This window comes from Varanus komodoensis, unplaced genomic scaffold (assembly GCF_004798865.1).
Source record: "Varanus komodoensis strain SLA01 unplaced genomic scaffold, ASM479886v1 scaffold13_3, whole genome shotgun sequence".
Taxonomy (NCBI): Eukaryota; Metazoa; Chordata; class Lepidosauria; order Squamata; family Varanidae; genus Varanus; species Varanus komodoensis.
Genome location: NW_025335409.1, coordinates 14,757,567 through 14,763,650, shown reverse-complemented (window position 1 = coordinate 14,763,650; position 6,084 = coordinate 14,757,567).

Here is a 6,084-nt window from a genome sequence, read left to right as displayed (position 1 = left end):
ACTATTCTTACAGTTAGTATTACAAGAGTTCCTAAAAGTCCTTATTCCTTATTGATACAAATTAATCACAGCCAAGGAAGCCTAACTATGGCTTGGCATGATGTCTGAATCACAACAAAGAATCAGACACAATGGTTTACATTCAAGTGGAACTACAGACTGTGGCTTATGCAGGGAATGGGGAATGGTTCTCTAGATGTTCTGGGATTGCAGACTCCCATCATCCCTCAGCCTTAGCTATGCTGGCTAGGGCAGATTAGCACTGCAGTCCAGCTTGTTCCCCACCACTGATTTCTGCGAACTAATTTTGTGTGATATCTGAAATGCCAAACATTTGTGAATTACAGCAATAGTTCTGTTTCTGAAGGCCCTTGCACTATAATAGTGAATATATAAACTTTAATCCTGAGAAACTGATAAACCGAAAGGACAACCATGGTGTATTCATTGACCGTAGGGAAGTTCAAACCAAAGCTTGCAGGCTAAACTATGGTTAGTGTTGGCATGATATAAATGAGCCAGTTTTATAAATAGATGAAGATTAAAGTTATTTGTCAAGCTATTGCTGGAAAACACTGTTTCACTACTGTATAGTCTCTTCATCCCATAAAACAGACTTTTATGGATAAAACAGATATTTATGAATAAAATTGTTTACAAACACAGTCAAAGGAGCAGTACTTCACATCCTGATCTCCTAAATGTATCAAAGGAATAATTAATATAGCATGAGACATCTGGTTCATTCAGATGAGAGCATATTTGACTTCCTTTGCAAGCAGCTAAAACCTTCCACAGACTTGAACAAGCACTATGTGAATGCCATATTGCTCTGGAAACAGGATTAAATTTTCACTACATGCATTCTTCCACCTCTTTATCTTGCTAATCAAAATATTTGTGCTAGGTTAGGATTGCAGCCTTACTTATGTATCTAATTCAAAGAACATTAAACTCCCCTTTCAGATGCCCTGTCTTCACAAGGCAGTTTACAAAATGTTAAAATGCACAAAATAATAATATCAATAAAATATCCCATCTAGTCCACTAATTTATAGCCAATACACAGTTTTAAAAGCAAGGAACATTAAAATTGGCCACGTGCAGACAGGAATAAAAATGTCTTTAATAATCTTTCAAAGCCAGCAATGATGGGTGCTGGCCATGTGTACTTTCCTAGAAAGGGCATTCAAAAGGAACAGTAACTGAAACAGTTTGTGGGAAAGATCAAGCGTTAAGACCATCTGCTGCTTTATTGTTTGGCCCAGGTTCCCAGCGGGTCCGTACTCCCGATAATGCATTACCGGGTAGGCAGAGGTGGCCTCGACTGTGAGGTTTCAATATAATTATTATTATTATTATTATTATTATTATTATTATTATTATTATTATTATAACATTTCTATGCCGCCCTTTGCCGAAACCTCGGGGCGGCTTACAACATGATAAAATACATTGAAATACAATAGTACATAAATTATAATTACAGGTTATTTTATACTCTCCTAGTCACGTACACAGGTACAGTGCAATTGATGACCGAATGCAGACATTACAATGAAATTCTGAGGTCATCCTATACAGAACAGATAAAGGAAGATCCAATCATACAGTGACAATGAGATTACACTGTTTCTAATTGCAGTGTATTGACATTTCAGTGGAGTAACTTCCAGAGACTTGAACCCATCTCCAGGTCTGCTTAGACATGTAAATTCAGGCTACTGCGAAACCATTCATGAACTCATAAGCTCATCCAGATTCAGACCCTGAGTAATGTATCCTCACCATTCTGATTGGCCAGGGCACATGGAGCGCTCTGGGCTAGCAAAATAGATACTTCCTGGTAAACTGAATTCCTACAAGGATCATTTAGCTACATTGTGAATGTATATAATATATATTCGACTAATTGGCCTGTCTACACTGGCATACAGCTACAGGTGAGAGAAAAGAGCAGGGAGGAATGCCATTTTAAACAGCGACTTAGCTTGGAAAGCTGGTGCTTTTGAGAAGGAGTGCAGGAATGATTTTATAATAAAAAAGCACCCAGAAGCAACGTTTTTCTGCCAGGATTTATCCAAATTTTCCCAACAATATCTATGTACTTTCAATTTTGTTGTAGAATTGAGATCCTAGCTTTATACAGAGCTTTTTTTCCTTGCCTGCTTTTCTGCCTCTAGGTGGCACAAATACACAAGTGGGAAAATACCTTTTCTGATGCCTTCAGAAATTTTCCTTGCTCTAAAAAGAACCTGCAGGAAACTGCTTTTTAAAAACAGATTGTATTTTTTTTTATTTATAAAATTTGTATGCTGTCCAATTACTAACGTCTCTGGATGGCTAACAGCATAAATTGACGACCCACTCTGGCTGCAAGTTAATAAAATACAATAATAACATTCAATATTAAAACATATTAAAATATTGATTAAATATAAAGGTCTTAACCTTTTTAATATTGTAATAATATTGTTTAATATTCCACATTAAACAATAGTCCAGGAGGATGTAAAATTGGAGGATCATCATCTAAAGAATCTATAAACAGCTGGATATAAGAAATAATGGACGCACAATAATTGTCTTGTCAGGAAAGGCTCCTTAGAGCCATGCAAGAATTATTTTAATCTGCCATCTAGGTTTTGTTTGCTTTTAGAAAATTTGCTGCTGTTTTTGGTCTTTCCCAATTTATGAACTCTTGCCTCCAAACTGTGTAATGTTCATATTGGTGGTACAGTTCATGGCACAAAACTTGACTTTGGCCTTTAAAAGCATGCTTCTTAATAGCTAACACCCCCCGCCCCCCTTTGTTGCACTGGATCTGCCAAAGCTGGTCAGAGTTGCTTTGCCACAGTGATAAAATGTTTTATCCTTATTCCTTGTTTAAAGATAATAAGCTACAAAGGAAATGAGTGCTTTTTGACTTACCTGGAGAACTGACTAACCTCTTTTAAAGCAAAACATTTTCATTTGTTGGAGGATTAAAGCTCTGGAGATGACTCAGCTCTAGTAATTAGTGAGCTGTTTCTTTGCAATTATATTTTATTCTCTACTGTCTGAGGGGCCATGGGATACTTTCAATTCCCAGCTCCCCTCAAGGCTGGAGACAGCACTCTAACCTTGGAGCTGAGAACTGATGCTCCAGTCTCTTTTCCATGCTTCCTCTCATCCACCCTGGAACAAACCACACTAGCCACTCGCTAAGTAAGTTCTGGAAAGCAACCTCAGGAAAGGTTAAAGGAGGTGCTTTAGGAACCAGGGAGTCCTGTGGAATCAAACCAGAGGCTTCTTGAGTTTTGCATCCTGTTTTCCACATTTTTCCACCTCGAAGGAATCTGTTAGTAAAGCCTGCGGGCAATAGCGCTTTCCCACTCTTCTCCAGCAACTGGCTTCATCCGTATCTTCCCTCCCAACATGGGAGTTTAAACATGCTTGATAGCTTTATCCACCATTAATTGTGTATAATCTCTTTTAAAACCATCTCACTAATGGCTATGTCAGTAAATCAAATGCAATATGTTTAGAAAATATACCCTGTGCTTCCTGAGCTTTCATTACAATGAGATTAATTATAGTGGCCTCATTTTAGGAGGTGCACACTGAAGGTACCTAGGATGCAGATGATGAAACAAATCTGGATTAAAACTCTAAAAAATGCAAGGAGACAACTACTGTGTGCACATGCACACACACACACACAATCATGGCCACGATCCAAATATTGTCTTGTGCAGATCTAGCAGCTGGGGCATACCCAGTGTAAATGTTGAAAGTTCAAAGGATTTTTTGAAATTCTACTCTGTTTAAAGGGTAGTTTGCTAGTTAGCAGTGGGAGCAGCTGCTCAATTAACAGAAAGTCAAACCCCCTTGAACCCTAAGAAATTAACTTAATAGCCCTTTGGAGCACAGCCCACAAAGCTCTACATACTTAATTATGATTTCTGAAGACCCTAGCCTAGAGCTATTTGAAGTCTAAAGCTCATGAACACCTATGCAGCAAAGGGGGTTCTGCTTCAAAAGTCTACTGAAAATTTTGGAAGTTTGAAAAATCTTTTCCTAAGTTATTGAATCATAGTCATCCATAAAGGCCTTTTGTACAATGAAAACTCCTATCTCTTCCCTCTGTGGGCAAGGCTTACACATGAGAAAGTATTATGGCATCTTAAACTGCTTGAAATTGATGCAGCCTCCATACTAACTCAGGGTAAAGAGTGGGTGAGATGGAATCTTGTCACTTTTGAATAACTTATACAAGGTATCATAGGACCCAGTTAATGACTGGAAAGCTACTTTGAGACTACAGGAGGCAAAAAAGAGAGGGAGGACACAGAAGGTTTTAATTTTAATCCTAAGTGAAGAAAACCTCAACAGAAGCCATGTTAAGAATTGCAAACACACATCTTGCAGTTAAGCACCTGAATATGGGTCTGTATTTTAGAAGCTATCTAGTAAAGTTGCCAGGTGTCTGTTGATAAGAATATGCATCCACAACCATGTGAGCCACTGCATGCCAGAAGATTACCATAAGGTCCCTCAGAAACACTGTTGTGTGGCCAAACCCAGCCAGGATGGTTTGTTGCCATGGGTAACAAGCCACCCAGGGATCCATGGGCACTGCAGATGGATTGATATAAGTCAAGTTTATCACTGAACATTTTTCATGTATTTTCTGAACAATGGTGCAAATCTGAAAACTAAACCATGTTAATTTACAAGGAGATTATATATACTGTTTCATTCCTATATGTAGGCATAATGTATATATTTCTATAGTTTGCACATATTCATTTTCTATCTATAGGAGGAATGGCTTCATAATTGTCCTAGGGACCTTTCTTATGATGAGCACCCATGAGCTTGAGGGTAGTGGCCTTTCTGTTCCAAGATAGTTCCATTTCAGATCAATGGGGCTTGCTCCCAAGTAAGTGGGGTAGAGAGTTGTCATTTTAGTACAGGAATACATGAACAATGTGTTCTCTTTTCCTTTTCAGTATTGTGCCTTTCTCCTTTACTCTAATCTTTACACCCACAAAAACAAAAAAGGAAACAAAAATAAAAGTGCCCATGGCTGAAGCAATATCCAGTTTAAATATTTAAAAATCATTTTAGATTTTTTTAAAATCCACAGAGCTATTTCGTCTTTCTATCTTAACTCCTTTGCTTTTGCTAGGTCCAGATCTACCATTACATATGCACAAAACAACTACTTATCTAGCCTGTATGACTTTAGTCAAATTCAAAGCACAGAACTTAAAGTAAGCAATAGCTGGTAATTAGACTAGTCAGAGTCATTTTCATGAGAAGAGAAACTGAAAGAAATGTCTGTTTCAATGGCAAAGAACTTCATCTTTATGACACTTTAAGTGTAGATTTGGCATATTTATGATTAGAGATGCTATAGTAATAGCTTTCCAGTGAGAGAGAAATTTAGTAATTTAGGTATTTTTTCAAAAGTAAAGTCAATTTAAATGTAAATATCCCGTTTAAGTGGCAAATCTTTTTTTTTTTTTTAAGTCACTGATTTTCATCCACTCGGTAAAGATCAACTGATTAGAGGCACAAGCTTTTGTTGAGTGGTTAATTCTTCATCCACAAATGTGTGTATCATTATAAATGTGTTAAGATGGCGGAGTTGTCATGAAGGCTTTTGCTTTTGTTGCAGCAAATGTGACCACCTCTCTGAAAACAGCTGCAGCAGCATGTTGTACCCAACTATTGCTGGATCAGAAGAAAAAGCTTTGAAAAACAAGAGAATCAGTTAAAGAAATGTTATCAAAAAGCATTTCTTTTTAGCATGGTTGTCTGGGGCATGCTTAGAGTTAACAGAGATTTTTTCTGTCTAAACATGCATGAGACTGAACCTTTAGTGACCTGTAAGTTTTCTTAAATAATCACTTAGGATTACTAGTGAAAAATGCGAGGCATTGAATATTTTAAGTTACAAAACAAAACCTACACCACAAAAGTGGTATGACAACACAAATTCCAGAGCCCTAGCCAGTTGAATATAATCTGCAAACCATTGAAACTAGAGCACATGCAAATACCAAATGAATTCACAGACTATTGCAAATCAGTGCA